Source organism: Eretmochelys imbricata, chromosome 3 (assembly GCF_965152235.1).
Source record: "Eretmochelys imbricata isolate rEreImb1 chromosome 3, rEreImb1.hap1, whole genome shotgun sequence".
NCBI lineage: Eukaryota > Metazoa > Chordata > Testudines > Cheloniidae > Eretmochelys > Eretmochelys imbricata.
In genome coordinates, this window is record NC_135574.1 from 137,988,087 (window position 1) to 138,008,828 (window position 20,742).

Genomic DNA, 20,742 nt, shown 5'->3' on the forward strand with positions numbered 1-20,742 from the left:
CATTACTGAAGTTTCATTAACAATGATACAGCTACTATACCAGGAGAGATACCTGCCTTCATCATCACTGACAGCCAACACCAAGTGAGCCATCAGCAAAGCAGGACGTAGCAATGGGTGGGGACAGTTTATGTCACTACGTGGCCAGTGTTACATTTTTTTATTGGTGTGGTGTTCATGTTCTTATGACTGGACGTTGGTAACTACCTGGATTTTAGAGACTGCCCTGCACAAGGGGAAAGATGGGGCATGGTGAATGGACAAATAGGAAGTGACACACACTTCTGCTCACCAGATGAGCACTGAACAAGATACAGATCTCAGCAAGCCTTAAGGTCAGGTTTTGCCCTGAAAAGGGGACTTTAAAACTATCAGCATGGGGTGCCATATTCATTTGCTCTCAATGTCAAGCCTGCTCAATGTACAGTGACTTTTCTGTTGCTGGCCCTGCGAATCTATCCTGAGATGGGAAAGCCAAGCTAGATTCCTTCTGGTTCACATGTCACCAAAAGCAGAGATTTTATAGTTGGAACTAGTTTAAAATTCTCCTGGGGATACATCTGACATCATAGAATTCTGCTCACTCGCTCTTAGCTGCATTGCAAAGCACAACTCTGCCACAACTATAGACATTTTTAGTCAAGTGAGCAAATGCCAACTCCAATTCTAAATACACATGGGGAGAAGAACATGCCATTTTCACATAGTTAGGTTTTCAGCATATAACTGCACTTTAAGGAAAGCACGTAAGCACATGCTGCACTATGATGAATTTGATGTCGCTGGGGTTTAAACACGGGCTTAAAGTTCAGCATGTGCTTAAGTGCTTTGTTGAATAGGGATACTTTCCTGAACTGGAATCTAAATGGCGGAATCTCATTTAGTCCTTTTTTTTTTTAGAAGCATATTTCAGAACTAAATACATAAAGGACAGAGTCTGCTTTAAACCCATGTAAATAAAGAAAAGGAGTACTTGTGGCACCTTAGAGACTAACCAATTTATTTGAGCATAAGCTTTTGTGAGCTACAGCTCACTTCATCGGATGCATATTTTATATATATGCACAGACCATGAAAAAAATATACATTGTAAGAAGAGTGATCACTTAAGATGAGCTATTACCAGCAGGAGAGTGGGGGGGGGAGGGGGAGAGAAAACCTTTTGAAGTGATAATCAAGGTGGGCCATTTCCAGCACATTTCCAGGAGTTAACAAGAACATCTGAGGAACTGGGGTGGGGGGGGGTGGAGGGGGGAATATGATAAACAAGGGGAAATAGTTTCACTTACTATAATGATGACTCAACCACTCCCAGTCTCTATTGAAGCCTAAGTTAATTGTATCCAGTTTGCAAATTAATTCCAATTCAGCAGTCTCTCGTTGGAGTCTGTTTTCGAAGTTTTTTTTGTTGAAGATAGTCACTTTGAGATCAGAAATCGAGCGTCCAGAGAGATTGAAGTGTTCTCCGACTGGTTTATGAATGTTATATTTCTTGACATCTGATTTGTGTCCATTTATTCTTTTACGTAGAGACTGTCCAGTTTGCCCAATGTACATGGCAGAGGGGCATTGCTGGCACATATCTGTGCTGGAAATGGCCCACCTTGATTATCACTTCAAAAGGTTTTCTCTCCCCCCCCCCCACCCCCACTCTCCTGCTGGTAATAGCTCATCTTAAGTGATCACTCTCCTTACAATGTATATTTTTTCATGGTCTGTGTATATATATAAAATATGCATCCGATGAAGTGAGCTGTAGCTCACAAAAGCTTATGCTCAAATAAATTGGTTAGTCTCTAAGGTGCCACAAGTCCTCCTTTTCTTTTTGCGAATACAGACTAACACGGCTGCTACTCTGAAACCTGTAAATAAAGAGTAAGTCAATTGAAACCAATGTGAAACTAGTGCAAGGAGAAGTGAGAACAGAATCAGACTCTCAGCATAGTTTGCAAAAATGCAGGTTGTAAGTTTTTTCCTCTTAATAAAAATTATACTTGCACACGTCTGCTTATCTGCGTCTGGTCTCTTCAGTTCCTTGATCAGTAACAGGATTAACCTACCACAGTTCTTAGCTGTAGTTTGATTTCTATATTTGGGAGGGCAAGGAGCCTAATGCTATTAATAATATAGGTCTAACTTCTGGATTTACCGCTTGTTAGTGGAACTTAAAATCAGAAAGAAGTTTATGTGCATTATTTAATCACCCTTAATTTTTGTGTTTTAACTTCGCCATTTGCCATGTTTACCAGCTACCTCTTAAAAAAAGAACAAACAATGTTGGACAGAACCGAGCACTTTTATGTAACTAAACCATGTATTCCTGGTTTTAGAGATACATAAACATGTAATGCACACCTCAGACAAATCCATCGCCAAAGCCTGTCCCCTTTGCCCATCCGCCTAAGCACATTCCAGTCACATTTAACCTTCCCTGTTCACTCTGTTGCTCACCCGGGCTTGACACAGGCAATGCTGTACACGGCACAGAGGCTTGGGAAGCAGCTCAGATCTTATGTTCACTGCACAATATTACCAGTGCTGCTTAGAATGTCTGTGTTTCTGGGACAAGTTGCTTATTTTCTAGGCTACTACAATTGTAATGGCTCCAAGCTGAAGCCCTGCTGTGAGAGTTGGGAGCTGCTCTCTGCCCTCATCTTACAGATCCCACATGGAGAAAGTTACCTGAACCCACAGAGCTCCTGGCATTGCTGCTTCCCACCAGCATGCAAGAGCACTGCGTGCATGTGTGGGAGAAGGTTTGTGCCACAGGAGAGCGAGAAGAGGTGTGATTCATCTTATCAGTGTGTGTTCTCTCTCTAGATTCTGTAAGTGGCTATTGTGGGGGTGGGGTGTTGCGGAGTTGCCCTGTAGTTCTGGTTGCAATAATCTTGCCTTGTGGAGGGGGATGCCTTTTTTTAAAAAATTGCATTTCGAAGTTGGTAACCCTATAGGGGGCTGGGGTGGCAAGCAGCAATGCCAGGAACTCTGTGCGTTCAGGTCAGTTTCCCCATCTGGGCTGTACTGTGAGGCATCAGGAACTTCTCTCCTGCCCTCCCCTTATACAGCCCACATAGGGAAACTGACCTGGATGCACAGAGCGCCTGGCATCACCGCTCGGCCCCCCCACCTAATGTTCCTCCATGGGGAGGAAGCAGGACCAAATAGAAGGGAGAAATCTGGTTACCCCCCCCCCGCCACCACCAAGTTTGGGGGGGCAACACTCTGCCTATGCTGCCACTCCCCACCAGCAGCCTCTGCTAGTACATAAGTAAAGGGTTCACTTACTCATCACAAAAAAGCAACCCTTGTTTGACCTGAAATTACTCCATGAGCTAATAAAAGTCCCTTCCAGGAGCAGAGATACAGAAAAATAAGATACATTTTCCCCAGGGATGATGAAAATACCTAATGGGATGGATCTCCAACAGTTATGTGGTTTCTCCACAACTGAAATTTTCCACAGGAACATTTTTCAATTCTCTTTTGGGAAAAATCTTTACAAAATATTTCATTTTGGGAACCCCAGCAAACAGCCTCCTGGGATCTGTAAGTCAGGTACCCCATGCCCCCATCTCCTTTGTGGGCTGGGCTCCCCAGATGGACTACATCTCCGAGGATACAGTACAGCCTCTCCTCTGGCTGAACCATTGTGACTCACTATGGGAGTTCCATCATCACTGTGCATCATGGGAGATGTGGCCCAGCCCAGGAACCAAGCCTATACCTGAGGGGGATGAGGTACACAAACTGCAACTCCCACAATGCATTGTGGCAGCTCTGGTAGATGCAGTTCAATGTTGAACTGACCCAAAATGAAATACTTCAGTTTGGGAATGTCATGGCAGGCCAACGGCAGGGAGGAGGCACGTCCAGACTACCGTGTGCTCTGCCAATTCTCTGCTTCCCAGAACTTGTACACAGCCAAACAAGCAGTATCAGAGTAGCTCTAACTTACAACTAGGGCTAGGCTGACTCTGGCTTCTCCTGAATATGTGGAAAGCAAAGATGATGTAAACCACTTTTGTCTGCTCTATCCTATGTTCAGCACAGGAAGTGAGCAATTGAGAATCAGGGCCTCTTTTTTTTTTAATTTATAAAGGGATATTCTTTTCAAAACAGAGATTGAAACACAGTCATTCCCCACTAGTTCAAATACTATGAAAATGAATACAAGTGCAATGGTCCAAAAGATATTTCATCTACTATACTTAAAAGCTTTCTAAACACAGAGCTATAATATAGACATGTCAGAAATATGTTCATTTCACTCTTTGATGTCCTTTCTTCTACAAAAGGACTTGTGTTATTTGTGTGCCTCATGAGGCCAAAAAAATTAACAACATATTTCACAGCTAAAAACATTGAGACTGGCACGCACGTGGGTATAATATGGAAATTTGTATGATCTTGTAGTTCAACTCTGTTCTCTCTGCTACCCCATACTGTAAATACACAATATCCTATCTGTCTACTGTATGTACAGTACATATGGGTAAAATTCAAAGAAACATTGTATGGCTTTTTCTGAAATACAGACTGTAAAGAGAAAACATTTCAAATACAAATCTTCTTAAATAAACCATGGCAAAATGCACGAATAAAATATAAGGATATTCTATTTTGGGGAGGTCTAGTGACAAACCACATCGTCCGAGCTCTCATGATAATCTCTCAACACTGGGCTAAATTCAGCCTCTTGTAAGAATTTTGTTCAGGTCTCTAAGATAGAATGTGGGTTCAGAGCTATTGTGTTAACTACTTCTGAGTATGACGAAACAAGCAGCTGGACTCAAGCTTTGCTGCAAAAGGCCAGTGGGGTACTGAAAGACTTTTCTCACACACGCGTTTTATGTATAATAAGGGAGCTAAATTAGGGATGTGTCCCAAAGAATTGTGGTTGGGATTTTCCAAGCAGGCTGTGGATGTATTTTCCATCACAATTAACAGGAGGTATGAGAAAATGTGTTACTTACATTGGGCGTCGGCTGTCTTGTCAATTTCATGGCTCCAGGCTGGAGTCAGGAAATTGAGAAGAAAGCTGGGCAGCTAGAGTCCGGCTACACCCGCTTCCCCACTCTCAGCCAGGCTGCTGCCCAGAGGCTCCCCACTCAGGGAAGCCTGGAAACTGCCCGCCAGGAGGTGAGAAGCCTCCAAACTGCCCGCCACCCCTAGCCCGCTGGAGAGCCAGGGGAGGGTGGGGCAGCTGGACTCCCAGCAGCGAGCGGTGCAGAGCTGACAGCCTGGGCTCTCAGTTCCCCACACTGCCCCTCTTTAGTTGATGGAAGTGCTCCTGGTGAGAACATGCACCACCAACAGAAGGAGGGTAGTGTGGACATCAGCCACCGCAGTAATTACTGTGGTGGCTGTAAGTCGACCTAACATAGGTCGACTTAGGGCTGTAGTGTAGATGTGCCCTAAAAATCACTTAGATGGCTACGTCCCATTTTCAAACGTGACTTAAGCACTTACGAACCTATGTCTCACTGAAAGACACTTTTGAAAACAGGACTGTCATTCGAGTCACTTAAGCTTTCCAGCACCAGGTGGAGAAACACAAATACTTTTAAAAATCTGGCCTAACTGACTTGCCCAAGGCTCACACCAGAAGCCTCCAGCAGACCAGGTAGCTGAATCTGAGGCTAGCCCCCTAACCATTCAGTCACCATTCCTTCTCAGCTCACTAGCCCACCTCAAAAGTCTGTGCAGGACAGCAAGGTGGGAGAAAGGGGAAGAAGGCTCCTTATGCACTGCCCAGTCTCATGCATCCCCTCAGACTTAAAATTGAGCCTTTACACATTGCTCAGAGGATGTGCTAGCATCAAAATGCATCTGTCTGGAATATCCAGGATTCTGTGTCCTCACAAAAGCAATAAGGCTCCTTTGGTTAAGTTATCCACATATGGAGCCTTTATTAGAAGTTAGACACACACGGAAGGCAGGGCTAATAGACACATTTTAAGTAAACAAAGTAAGCTGATAGGGGAAGGTGACCCAGACTGAGAGGCGATGTTGTAGTGATTCTTTGGTGGCGATATTTTGCTACTTGATTCTCTAATACAACATGGGTCTAATCCTATAAAGGAAAACAACAACAGGAATGTGACAGGGAAAGTAGCCAAAGATCCAAGCCATTAGCAGGTATCAGAGAGTACCCCTGTAACAGGAGCTAGTGAAAGCTACGTATGTACAACCAGCCTCTTTGCAGCTATTATCCAACACAAATAGTTGCAGTCTGAAAAGCAGATTAAAAAAAATCTAACGTTCCTTTTATTTCAGCTGGCCACCCCTAACTGTGACTCCATATCAGTGAAATAGTCGCACATCATGAGAGGATTTAAACAGAGTCTCTGTCTCAACACAGCATGAGGACAAAGGTTACAAAATAGTGACAAAGCTAAATCATCCCTAAGGGATAAAGTTACTTATTCACTATTGACTCATCTGCCAAGAACTAAAAGACACAATTAATACTTCCAAAGCTTACTCCATTTGAAAGCTATCATCAGCTAAAACTGAGTTAGTTTTCTTTTCTCACACTAACCAAGCAGGCCTTCTCAGTAATGGATCCTACTTCATTTTCTCATCAATGTATATTAATAAGAACTGGTGAGCTAATGGCAGGTGGTGGGTATGCCTCCTCTCCCTCCCGGGGGAAATGACGTATCTTTAGATGTGGTTCGATCTATATATCCACTTAGAGCTAGACATCTTGAAATAAAGAAGTGAGTGACAGCTAACAGGTATTTCCTAGGAAATGTGTTCAGCTAGGATAATGACCTCTCTCTGAATCAAGAGCTCAGTGATGGAGTGAGTGGAGTAGTTTTATTTTATTTAAAATGCTAAAGGGACAATCTCAGGTTAAAATCATATTGGTATATAAATGGATTCTCTTACTAATAACCCCTTAGAATGTTAAAACTGTAAAAATCAAGTTTGTTTTTCACTCTTCACATTTGTTTACTTTTTGCAATTCTATTTATTTTCATTTGTCTAAAAACGCAAGGCTTAATTAGATTTATTTTCAACTAATTTTCTGGCTCTCAGGCACTGATTGGATATTACAGTGTTTGGGTTGCAAATACTGCAAGAGAAGGTCATTAACTCTAAAAAAAAAAAGCCATCTGCATTTAAAAAAAATTGAAACAGTTCTGCTGATCTTGATTTTTGTAAATGAGAGTTTTACACAACCTACATTTTTGGACAAATGTGCATCCCTTGAATTTTCCTAACCTCCTCTTAAACAGACGTTCTCTGAGATTTCCAGAAAGAACATACACTTCAGACTAGTCATGCTATCCATAGAATGCCTTTTCTGCTCCATGCAAATAAAGATGAAAGTGCATTTATCTTACTATAAATAAGGTGACTCTCAAAGAAGTCAGAAGTGCTAATTTCAGGTCTTTAGACCACCTCTACTTAGGACGCCTTTCACTGAGCAATTTCATGTCTCAAAATATCTATACTGGTCTCAAGCAAATGTGGGGTTAGATTCCAATCTTACACCAGTATAAATCTGCAATAAAGCCACATAAACTGATGGAATTTTTCCAGATTTAAAGCAGCACAATTCCTATTAAAATCTGAGATTTTATATAGTTGCTATGGGATGAATATGCTTTAGATTTCAAAAGTTATCTGTTTGTACACAATATGGTCAGTTGGGAGCTTCCTTTTTTTCCTCCTATTTTGTGGAATAGTGAAGTATACATATCCTGTAATTAAGTATCTGAAAGATGGAACACTATATAGTAGTTCATTAAAAACAATTACTTTTATTCCCAGTTTATGTACTAAATGTTATATCACCACCAAAAACAGAGAACTTGATATTAGTACTACTTACCTTAGTACAAAAAAACCAAACATCTTATAAGTGACTACTGAGGACAAACTACAATGGAAAACCTGGACTACATCTGATCAGAAACAACTTAATAATGGAGAAGAGCAGATCAGCACATAGTCGGTGGAATTTTCTACTGTGTTTAGGTCCATCATAAGCCACATACATAACTTAAACAATTAAGTCTTCAACATAATTCATAAAATGGGTTTTAAGGGAGGCACACATTATTCTGGCCCTCTGCACAGGGATGAAATTTATCCAGTATTTAGAGCAGCCTGACAAATTTGCATGGATATCCACACCGCTAAGCTTTTTAGTAAATCAAAACTTTTTTTTTTTTTTTTAACCACATACCTACCAGGTTGTGCCTACCTATTTGTATGTTCTATGTACCCCATTGCAGTGATCAGTTAACAAGTAGATGATAATAGGGAATGTCTTTTTTTTTTTTTTAAATGACTAATGACATATTAAATGTTATGGGGGACCAGAATGTTTGTTCTTTGGAGGGCATCTCATTAAGTTATATTTTACTCTCTCTCACACACACACAAAAATCACAGAGTTAACCTGTTTTGTTGTTCAGAAAATCTGGTCAAGTTAATCTTTGATTTGTCCCTCCTCAAACCACTCTAACCTAATAGCTTTCATGCCTAGCAACATAGGTTCAGTGGCCTGTTCTCATACTAACTCTGCTCATCAATAATGTGGTTTTCAGAGATATAGTAGTAGTTTGCACTTCTAGAGAGTGTCTTCTGTGTGAGGGTCTCAGAGTGCTTTGCAAACAATAATGCATTTAGCCTCGCAAAGTCTCTAAAAGATAGTTTTGCCAGCTGTAAAATGGGTATCATATCCTAACCACAAAGATGATAAATGACTTTCCCAAGGTCACACAAGAAGTCTCTAGTAGAGTAAGGAATAAAGCCCAAGATTTCTATGTTTCAGCTCTCTACCTTAACCACAAACAATCTTTCTGAGGTTCAGATTCCACACTGCTATAGGGAAACGTGCTTGCACATCTTGATGCAGGACTGGAGCCTTAGATACCAAGGAAAATATCATTGCTCATTATTAAAGTGTTTAACACTTGGTATAAATCTTTGCTCTAGCTGTCTCTTAGCTATTAACAACTTTGCTGCTGACTGATATAACTGGTACATCAGACAAGGAACGCTAACTCCAGTGCTACCCATGTACCTCACTATGCAACATTAGCACAGAACACAATTGCATAGAAACAGTAGATGGCCCCTATGAGCCAAATGGCTTAGTAAAACCTGAAGGGTTATATCACGGAGGTAACTGAAAGTGGATATGAGGATAGCTACTATTAACAACCACATGCATTGTAATCTCAGCCTCATATGCCAAGTGCTAGCAATTCACATCTAGTTTTTTGTTCTACATTTTTTTTTTTTTAACATTACTTGTTATTCTGGGTCCCTCAAATTTTGGTGCCCATCTTGAAACACTTGATGGGTGGGTGCTCAGCTCTTCCTGTGAAAATGGATTTCTTTAAAGTGTCTCCCTGTGCGCACCTAAAAATTGAAGAAACTAAAATCACTTGTCACTTTTGTGTAGGCTTTTCTGCCAATAGCAGCATGGGAAATGCTGGGGTTAATACACTGATATTTTGAAGAGGCCTGAATTCCGTTATTAAAAAAAGATTGGACAACATCTCAAGTACCTTATGTCTTATCCATTCAGCAACAATAACAGCTTTTGTCAACCATGTCCAACTGCTAAACATGTAGTTATGAGTAAATAAAGCCAGAGGCTCCAATTTTGTTCAGATGGAGGAGCAGAACTGGCAACTTGCCGGAGCCTTGGGTTGCAATTTGCACATAATGGAGCAGATTGCAGCCATTCCTATATTTAATCTGAAAATGCAGCCATATGGAAAAGTTCAAATATGAAGCACTCCATCATAATCAAAGAAACCTGTGGCTGCCTATATTTGTAATCTGCAGGTGGAACTGCACAGGCCAAATTTTCTAAAGTGCTCAGGCCCCCTCATCTCCTGTTTATGTTCCCACATTAGATATACAGATTTTCAAATGTGCACAGCACCCAGCAGTCCCCATTCAGAACATCAGATGCCAAGCAGTAGAAAATAGGGTCCTACAAGTACCAGAAAACAACATTCTGTCTTCATCTGAGCAATCTCACTAAAAAAAATCAAAGTGAGGCCTCCAATCTCCATGAGCAGCCTCTCTGATGGCCCAGAGTTCTACAAAGTTACTAGTGTGATACCATTCATTTTGATAACCATTTTGACAAGAAAGCCTAGATCAGTCAGAGTGAATCAATAGCCCAAACCTCACCTTTACCTGGGGAAGATCATCTCTGGTCAAAGATTCTGCATATCGCCGGAGTCTGTTTCAGGTGAGCATGATCAGTCTAGATCAGGTTATTCTTCTCCTTATTACAAGTGACTTATTGAGACTGAGGAAGGTCTCTTCAGGCCTGGTTCTCTAAGGAAGATCCTTGATTTACATGCAATTTGCTGAATGTGGAATGTTCAGAACAGAGCTTAAAAAAACCCCACCAGGTTACTATCTGCTATACGCTGACATTAAAGAGACTATGGCACTTTCCACAAGAGTAGGGATTTGTCCATCACCAAAAAGATCTCCCCTCTCCTGACTTCTCCCACCATTACGTAGTGCATCCACTGTAAACCAGTAGTCTGCCTGGCTGCTGCTTTGCTAGATAATCACCTTACCATGGACAGAAGCAGCACATCAGGGCGGAGATTCCTGTGTGTATTAATGCCTTCATCCCACAGTCAGTCATTCTACTGTCCTTATAATAGTGCTTTCTACTTGGGAAGGCCCATTGACAACTTGGGTACTTAGCAATAAACTTGGTAATAAGTGTTTACTGAATTTGTGAAGTACATGGGCATTGGGAGGGCGGGGGGGGGGGGGGGAGATGAAAAAGCCCTACATAACCAAAGTTATTATTACTGCTAAAATCATCTTGTTTCTGCATTCTCATCACCACTGATTTGTGTGTAGGAAGTTACGTGGGACATTTCTGAGGAATTTTACCTAATCACATTTTACCGATTCTCAAAGTTATGCCCATTTATACATGCAAACATTTGATGACTTAACACTGTGCATTTGAGAATAGAAAAGAAGTCCTATGGCCTTATCTTTCTTTTAGAATTCACTCTCTATTTCACATATTGGCCATTGCACAAATAAACAATCATTAATAACTACAAGGCTGGACAGCCATTGCTTCCCAACAGAACAGCCTGCCAATACTCTGTGGATCTGGAGATATATTGCTGTTCCTGCTTCCTCCAGGAAATCTTTTCCAAGGACCTACACCCTAGTCTAGCTTACTCAGATTCTGAAAATTGTTGTTTATGACTGTGGCTACAATCCTTGACCCAAGCAGCACTGCCAGGAATTAAACCACAGTCTATAGAGAGCAACAAGATCCATAAGCTAGAGTTTTCTAGCATTATTAGTCTACTATATGAGAGTGCTAATTCTAAGACAAACGAGAGAGCTATGCCAGGATAATACTTCAGATGCTGCAAATCATGTTTATATTGTTAAACCTTTTAAAGTCTGGCATACTTTTAAATGGATAGCATACCTGTTAGTAGGATAAAGTCCGAACTGCTAAATAAATAAAATGATGAATTTCCTAATACAGCTGGGCAGAGTGTTCCTGCAAGCATAATGTACATATATCAATTTCCTACTGAGCTAGCCCTGACTTTCAAATTTCCTTTAATCCTCTTATAGTAAACACAGTGCAGCTCTCTGGCAAACAACTGTAAAATTCTGCCTGTAATATCATATTTGTCTGAAACAAAACCGTGAGCACAGAACGTGGCTTGACTTGGAATGGCACAATAAACTGTTTTCCAAAGAAACTTAATTTTTAGACAATATTACATTTTAAACCAAAAAAAAAAAAAAACCCACACACCAAGGCACATTTTACAAAGGGCAGAGTGATTATTTTTGATAAGTATTCCAGATTGTATTAATGTACAATATTTTTAAAGGCAACTACAGAAACACTGAAATTGTCAACATTTTCTAGCTAGAAGCGCTGTACCTGGATTAAAGGATAGTAACTGGCACCTTCTCAAAATTCCATATCCAATCATATATAGCAGCCTGTGACAAAGCTTTTTGCTCAGTGTTGCCCTATAAAGAAGAAACGTAAGGAGAAGAGGATATTTTTAAATTAAGGAAGCCAAGAGGGATTTATTTTGGTCCAATTTGTATTTAAAATCTCTCATAGTTTAGAATGAATTTCTGATAGACAAAGGTGGAATTTATCTTAGAATTTTAAACAAAGACCTAAATTCATACCTGGTATCATTTCATTTAAGGTAGTAGGGTGAATTTGGACTATAGTGTCCATGATCTGAAGCTATTCTTCTGCCTTTGACTTTTCAATCTCGGATGAAGTGTTGCATTTGCTCAACTGTCTTAAGTGATCTGGCAAGGAGAGGGAGTCATTGCAGAAAAGAGAAGGTTTAGACAAAACAAATACACACACACACACACACACTGCACATTTCCAGCATTTTCACTGGTCTCCCTGCTATTTTTGACTAAAATGAGTTTTCTTTCATAATCTATGTATGTGACATCTAAAGTCTTTGGTTACAGATAGGCTTGTGATGTCATAAATTCTACATTAGGAATTCACTTCGGGATCAATTTAGAGTGACGGATCGAAACGTCTGGGAAAGAGTACATTTCTCCTTCTGTGTCTACATATGTTATTTATAAAGTGCCTATAGCTTTGTCTAAAATTTGTAAGCGTCATTATTTGAAGAATAAATGGTCCAAACTTGCTTCATTGAAGTCTATGCCAAAATATCCATGGTCATCAGTAGGGAACCATCAGGCCCAACGTGTCAATTCTCTCCCCGGTGTAAGCCCCACTAACTGCAATAGGCTTTCACCAGGGATACTTTTAGTCAAAATCTGAATGATAATTTCCCAATAAAAACCATGTGGCTGATAAACGGATCTATCCAATAATGCATGTATTTGAACATATTTTATCATATTTTCATTTGACACACCTCCTTGTTCCTAGGACCAGCATTCCAACCTGATGCCCAGCTGCTGGTGCCCAGTGCATTAATAGGTCAGAAACTGGCACAAAGGAGGTGGGTCATGTAAGAAGCGCATGCCTGGACTGAAGGCATAGGTCAGCAGAAAGTTGGGTTGGTATATATTTTGTATATGAGTTTTTGCCTCCTCTGACAACCCCTCTCTGACCTGCTCACCAAAATCTTAACATTGTTAGTTTCCAGATATCATCCACATGGAGATTGGCCAGTGTCCTGATGTTTATGGGCAGCAGATTCTGCTTCATTTCAATCCAACTGGTTTTGGCTTCACTGGAAGCAAGATCTGGCTTTACCAGGGAAAACTGTTTCTTGTCAGGATTATTTCTATAGTACACTGACAACACTTCTGTTTATCTTTCATTAGTGCGAAAGCAAAATATCAGACATTGCTTTACTACCCTTAAGTGCTATTATTATAGCAAGGTAGCATAGAGGATAACTCGGGGTTGTAATCCATGATAGACCTCCACACAAACAAAGAAAGGCAGCTAGTTTTCAATGGATTATAAGATTAAGTTCCTTTAGACTTCAGAATCACAGTTCTAGCACTGGGTTGAATAATATTTTTCATGTCAACAATGTTTGTACAAGACAAAGTCAACTAAGCATTTTGCATGAGCTCTCGGGTGTTCTCTGTGTTCTTTTTCACCTCACTGTTTAAATAAATTATAAGAGAAGAGAGCTTTAATGTTGCACTGCTGATAAATCCATAGCATGAACGTTATATTTGTGCTGTGGTGATCACACACTAGAGAAAGCGGTTTTCAAAAAATGAAATTTTGGGGGTAAATACTGTCTTTTCTTAGGGTATTTCAATTATCCTCATTTCTGTCTTTAGAGCTGCTTTCTTAGTATGCTGTAACCAGAGATAACTGATCTTTAGGAGGGTTACTGTACTTGGAATATTAGAATTTTAATTTCCTTTGGTTTTCCTTATAACTGGATGAATGTCTTCAAATAAATGTCTCCTAAATATTGATATTAAAATAATCTGAAATGGCAGAGGAGTTTATTATTTCATTCCTTTGAAGATGACGTGCATATTAAAATTAATATGACAATGGTGATGCAGTATCCAGGGAAAGCAGACTTTGCTAAATCTTCCAGTACCTTAGCAATAACTTCGCATTTGTCCCTGTCTCACTCTTATAAAGACCAATGTTAAAAAAAAAAAAAGGGGGGGGGGTCAGACCAGGGAAGAACAAACAAGTAGGCTTTCTATGGAAATAGCGTGTGGAATAGTCTTGCAAGGGTAGCTTAGGTAACTACACCATTTATGATATTTAAATGTAGATTGTGTTATGTTTTCATACACAAGTAGCAAAGCAGACTAACACTACAAGAAATAGTTCCTATAAGAGAGCACAGTGCATCCTCTGAAGCAGGCTGCAGCAATTCTGAGAACAATGGGAACGGAGCAGATGATCTCTAGTCATAGAGCTGTTCCCATATTGAATGTCTATGACTTTGCAATTAGTGAATTATAATTCCTAGGAATAGTCAGTACAGTCATTCTGGCATTCTTAGGGCAACTATGAGGCTCTGCACTGACTTCTCAGCTTTATATGAACAACTTATACCTGGGATATAGTGGAGGGTATATGCACAGTATGTACAATACAGATATTTTAAAGAAAAGACTATACCCACTATTTCACAGCGTGACAGCTGTCCTCTGCTGCTGGATTAAAATGGTTTTGGTCCCCTAATAATAGGGCTGGTCAATTTTTGGTGGAAATATCCAGTTTTCATTTTTAAAAAAAGACCTCAAATATCTCAAAACCAAAATGTTTTGCGTTTATGGCTGAAAACTGAAAGTTTTCAAATCTGAAATGCCACCACAGGGCCTTCTGGCAGTTGTTGTTCGGAGGACCTCATGACCCCAACTCTCCACTAGGGTCCACACTCTGCAACCAGACCACATCTCTCATGATGTGCTACAGCCAGGAACCCCCACAGTGCACTGCAACAGCTCATAAAGAAGGGAGGCCATGCTGCATCATGGGTGACATAGTCCAGCCAGGGATCTTGGACTGTAGGATAGAATGGGGTATGAGGCAACTGAAGTAAACTTCCAATAGGCAACATGGCACATTTCTGAATAGAAATTTTCAGTGTTCTGTCAAATGTTTCCAACATTTCCAAATTTATATTTTTGGGTGTTGGCCAATATTTGTTAGGTTAGAATTTTCACTTAAAAAAAAAAATCACAAAAATGTGTATGAAAAAAATATATCTCACCAGCTCTCCAACAGCAGGATCTTGCATGAAGGGTGGGACAGGAATACAATTAAAAAGCAGTGAATATAATTAAAAAGCTTCTACCACTGGCTATGGACTAAGGATGACAAGCAAACCAACAATCACTTAGTCAGTCTTCCACTCACAATCCCAAATTCTATTTTTATACTCCCAAGACAAACACAGGACATCACTGTTCAAATAAATTCTTACTATATTGCTCGTCATCTAGCAGATTTACCTGCTGCCAGACAATGCATCTAAAGTCTTAGACCAGAGTAATTCATGTCAAATTTTCTACCCTTTTAGCAGTGGGGAAGAGATGTGTGTGCAGAAGTGGGACAGGGAATGTGAAGAAGGCAGCTGCGACAGCTGCAGGCTCCTGTTCTGCTAACCTGGCAAAAACTCTTCCATAAGAAGAGGCTCGGTGGACAGTTGAGCAAGACCCAGGGGGTAGCCACGCTCTCTGGGAAGGGAGCCTAGAGTCTGCAGCAAGTTTCTAGGGCTCCATGCTTGTCTGATCTGCATTGATTCCCCCAGATGTGCAGCTGTAATAAGGAAGCAAATAGCACCATGATGTATAATCCTGTTGTGCTGTTTTGGAGGAGAATAGTGGGGTCTGATCCACAGAGGCGTGCAGTTCCCCGAATTCAGCCATAGATCCACAGGATTTGGTTTAGAGTTTCCTGCAGACTCCTTAACTATATAGCATCAGGGGAATCCACCAGGTGTTTGTAAATAATTTTCTCCTGCTGTGGTTTTGTTTACCCCAAATGGAGTTTATCTGGGTCTAGTGGGTTTACACCTTCATAAATTCTATCCTTGGAATCTAGATTTAGCTTTGGCCACCATTAGTCAGTATGTCCCTGGATGCTCAATGGACATCTCAGATATATTTTTTTCATTCAAATCTTTTCCATCTGATGCAGCGGAAGCAAAATAGTTTAAATCCCTTCTAACATAATAAACATTGCAAATTAAGTAGATCTTAAAGAGGGATGGAAGAGTGACTCAGGGCACCCGAAGCGACTGAATGTATAAGTCTGGAATACAGAGGACTACATCCTGTATTGCAGGTTAATGGATTTTCACTTTGTGCATTTTTTCTATCTTCATTGTGATCAGATTTGACTCCTCCACATAAGCACTTAGATGTCTTCCTATGGAAGTGTGAAGTATTAACTGTCATTAACAGATAAATCCTCTTCCCTGTGCAAAGCCCAAGTGACCGAGCATTGTGTAAGAGGTTACTGTGGCAATCTATGAGGGTTGCGGGGAGTAGAATCTACCCCATTCCTCCCCCAAACGCAACATTCCAGCAGATCTACAAAGTTCGCCAGCAGATCTACAAAGTCACAGATACATTGTCCATGTCTTTACAACTAAGCCCCTCTCTATTCTAACATGTACAGAACACTCATAGCATATTGGCTTTGGACACTCCGAGGGCATTCAGTGTCCTCAGTCATCCCCTCTTCATATGCTGCAAAAACACACTGGTGCTGCTGCATTCAGGATCTTCCATGGAAGTAGGAGTATTATTCCTGTGAGGAAACTGAGGCATGGAGAGATTAAGCCCCTTTCTCAAGGTCTGTGGCACAAACTGGAATGGAACCCAGATGTCCTGAATCTCAGCCTAGTATGCTGACCACTAAACCTTACTTCTGTTAAATTAAGAAATGAATAGTGCAATCTAACTTTTTTTTTTTTTTTGCTACCAAAAATTGTCATTTTCCACCTCTCTCTAATTTTAATGTTTAAAAAGGAAGGCATTCTAAGAAATATACTTCAAGGTTAACAATAAAAATATAATCAACAGCAGACAGCTTTAACAAATATTTTGGACAGTACTTGCTTCCTGGCTTTAGACATTAGGAAGAAAATAAATCCCCTAGAGAAACACAGTACCTATATCGTATATACATTGGTGGGAAGTAAATGAGCCTGAAGTGATGTTCATTTCATAGTGGTATTGAATGCAGTAGCCTTGAAGTGCTTTGATATGAAGAGTGCTAATTAGGGCTCAGTGAGTGAATTCTGCTTGTTCTTGCACCTGTTGCTTGTTATTCAACAGGATTGTTTAGATTCCTAATCTAAGTTTTCGTTACAGAAACTACTCTTTCCACTGTTATTTGTGCAGTTAAACTTTTAAAACTGAAGTTCAGCCAACTGTGTTCAACAGGACTTTAACTTCAGCTTTTCTTTTTTGCTTTTTTTGGGGGGGATGGGGGAAGGGGGCTCTTGAACACAGAAGGTTTAACTTGTTAGGAGCTGTTAATTTTGTCCTCTAAAATCCACCAGAAATAAAATTATATAATCACTTTTACAAACCTGTACTAAAAATAGGAGTAGCTCAGCCAAATGCCATTGCAATTTTTTTTTTTTTAAGACCTGGGACTCCAATTTTGTCAGAGGTATGGAAATACAAATATTTCTGTTGCTTTATCAGACAATCAAGCACGATCTCACTGCAGGACAGACATGGGTTTGTATTTGTATAATCCTCATTCGCATGGGGGTGGGGGGGGGGGAATACTGCATATGTATTTCTAACTCATGACTATAAAAAAATAATACTATTTGTGCTTGGAGCTGATCCCTCATGGGGTTTCATAATCACAAACCATAATTAACCCAAAGCAAAGAAAGAAAGGTACAAAGGGGCACAGGTTTCAGCTAGGGATTTTTTCATGATACTTAAACCCAAAGGATTTTTTTTAAGCCATGCAGTTAACTTATCTTAGAATCCTGTTCAAAATAAAACCTAGATCTAGAGGCACCTGATAGCTTGCTCATATTAATTTAGTTACATGCCTCATGGGAACTTGCCACATTTAAAGGACATATGAGCACAATATATGATATTCAGAAAATATTAAGCTATTACTTTAAAATGATGACACTGCTACTTAACTTTGCCCTGCAGATCATTTCAAATTGAATGTGCTAAAACTGGGCCATTAAGTTTTCACAAGGATATAACTATTGCATACACAGAATCACTTTAAAATAAGGAAAAGCTACAATCTGTTTTTTTCCCCCACTGATTATTGTGATTCTTCTTGAACTGTGCAAATTTAATACAGGAACAAGTATTGTTTCCTCCAAATCTGCAGGATGAATTAAGAGATGAGGTGTATTTTTTCCTCCTTTCTAAATAGGAGTAGAAAATGACAGAACTTTAAGGGGAAAAAAATAATTCCTGCAAAATAAATAACAATGCCTTATAAATATGCAGTAACTAACATCAAATTCTTCTGCTTCAGATAAGCTATGATGATCTCCATACCTGCAACCAGCTGAGGGGTTTTCTTCAGTTCCCTGTATCCTGGAGGTTATTTTATATCCAATGGAGTGATTAAGTGTGGTCTCCCTCTGCTGCTTTCAGTTCTGACTCAACCAGGCTGCTGCAGATGCCCATAAGAGCTCAATTTAAAAGAGCTGCGAATGAAGAGAGCACGCCTTGCTTTGCAGGGTCTCAGGCTAGCTTTGGTGCAGATATGAAAGGAACACTGGAGGCTCAGCACTGAATCTTCTCAGGCACTGCGTGGGGATATCATCAAAGACTAAGCTTTCTATTGGCTCTGATCACCAAACAAATCACACCAGCCACCCCCTGCCTCCACCCGCCCCCCTCTCCACTCAGCGCTTGTTTCTCATCTAACCCACAAACATTGCAGCTACAGACGCTTCAGTGGCTTGCTGTGTTTCTGCTTTGCTCCTTCCAGGCTGTGGATTTACAACCTTGTGGTCAGCTCTACCATTTTTTTTTTTTAAATCAGACTTCCAATCCAAGCCCTCCTGTTTCTGTAGGGAAATCCTCCCTGTACTAACCCACCGAAAAACAGCCCCTTTAGATCTTCTTCCTTTTATTGAAGGACCTGCAATGTTAAGAATACATGAAGATTGTGATTGTGTGCAATGCTTGACATTCAAACACATTAGTTTTCTTGAGTTTTTTTTTAAAAAGTCCCTTACTAGTAAAATTAAAAGTTTGCAGAGCCTAATTACCTGGGGAATAAAAAGGTGAAATCTTCAGCTGAGGCAGAACAAAGTCCTCATTACCTGTGCTTTCCTTGTAGAAGTTGGGCTATTATTCCAATATTTGTTTACTGAAGGAAAGGAAGCCATTTATAATCTGCATCAAATCATGCCATTTACACAGAAAAAGAAACCATGATGTGAAAGCGCTTCTTCCCTGGGTCTGAATTTATTTCATCAGAGCAACTGAAATGACTCCTGCTTCCTGCTGGAATGTTGGGGCTGCTCTTTCTTTCACAGGATGGGTCACGGTGGCTTGTGGGGTAGGATTCTTTTGCAACCAGGGTTTGTGCACAGTTTTGGGTTCAATTCTGAGTCCTTTCTTCTGAGAAAACTGACAGTCCTGTGCCTTTAGTATGACCCTATTTTTAAACAAGAGTATAGTCGACACAGATAAATAGGTTGTTTTGGGTTCTCTCGGTGCAGGAAGATGTTGTAACATTTCCTGTTAACATGCTGGCACAGTTGCATATGAAAATTAGGGAGAACAGAATGTATCCGTGATAACAGATGCATCCTTAATTTAGGCTATGACACACACTTGACTGGGGCTGTTGAATTAAGTAAGATGCATTGGTTGTCATTAAAAGTCACCATTTTCCCAAATTTAGCACACCATGGCACCTGAAATACAGGGAAATAGAGTTCCTGGCATACACCTGTATGCTAACGGTGGGAAAATGCTGAGTCTGAAATGGTGCCCTCTGTAGCACTTATTTCAGCAGTTACTCTTTAGTGATCAGACTGTTGGATAGTCTTCCTTATTCACTGTTCAGTAGGTATATCATTTGTCTCTTTTGGGTGTACTAAATTTTTTAATAAACTTTGTTTTTTTTCTGGCAAAAGTCAGAAAAATAAATATAGGAAATAGAAGTACTGAGAAAATTTTAAAATAGAGATATTAAGAAAAAACTACACTGGGATTTCATTCACCACTGGCTACAGTATCGCTGAACTCAATGGAGTTGCTCCACTGTAAAACAGGAATAATTCAGAAATTCATCAGGTCCTCTATTATTAATTATTTTATTTATTGCCTATCTTCCGCTCAATGGATGAAATTAAGTTATGAGCCTGGAGCCAAAGATGCATTTCCAGCAGCCTGGCTGACAGCACCTGGAACAGTTACATCAGCAGCACATCTGGACAGTGGCCACTGCTCATCTCTATGCCCCAGCTCACACTTACATTTCCTTGTTACTTCAAGAACAGCTGTATTTCTTCCTTCATGTGACTGTTTCAAATTACAGTATCTTCCTTTCTCTTCTTTATTTCCCAAGTTACACAACAGTGAGTGTTCTGAACTGTCCCATTTTAAATGCAACAACTTCTCTTTCAGATCCTCCTGTGCTTGCCTCTGTGGACCAACTCTCCCCAAACTACCTTTAAACTGAGCAAAGCTTACCGTATCATCCTCATGCATGAATGATACCATTTCCACTTTTTTCCACCTTAATGGATGGTTGGTACTTTGTTTTTGTTTTTCCCCCAG

At 40.2% G+C, this 20,742-nt stretch overlaps 1 protein-coding gene across 1 annotated transcript in view; it reads right to left on the reverse strand.

The window, feature by feature from the left end:
* The window catches only part of GREM2 (gremlin 2, DAN family BMP antagonist), a 47,366-nt gene extending 28,801 nt beyond the window's left edge, over positions 1-18,565 (reverse strand). The window contains exon 1 of the mRNA XM_077811863.1: positions 18,499-18,565. The gene's annotated coding sequence lies outside the window, so the exon portion shown is untranslated. The remainder of the gene's footprint in view (positions 1-18,498) is intronic.
* Positions 18,566-20,742: the final 2,177 nt, after the last annotated feature.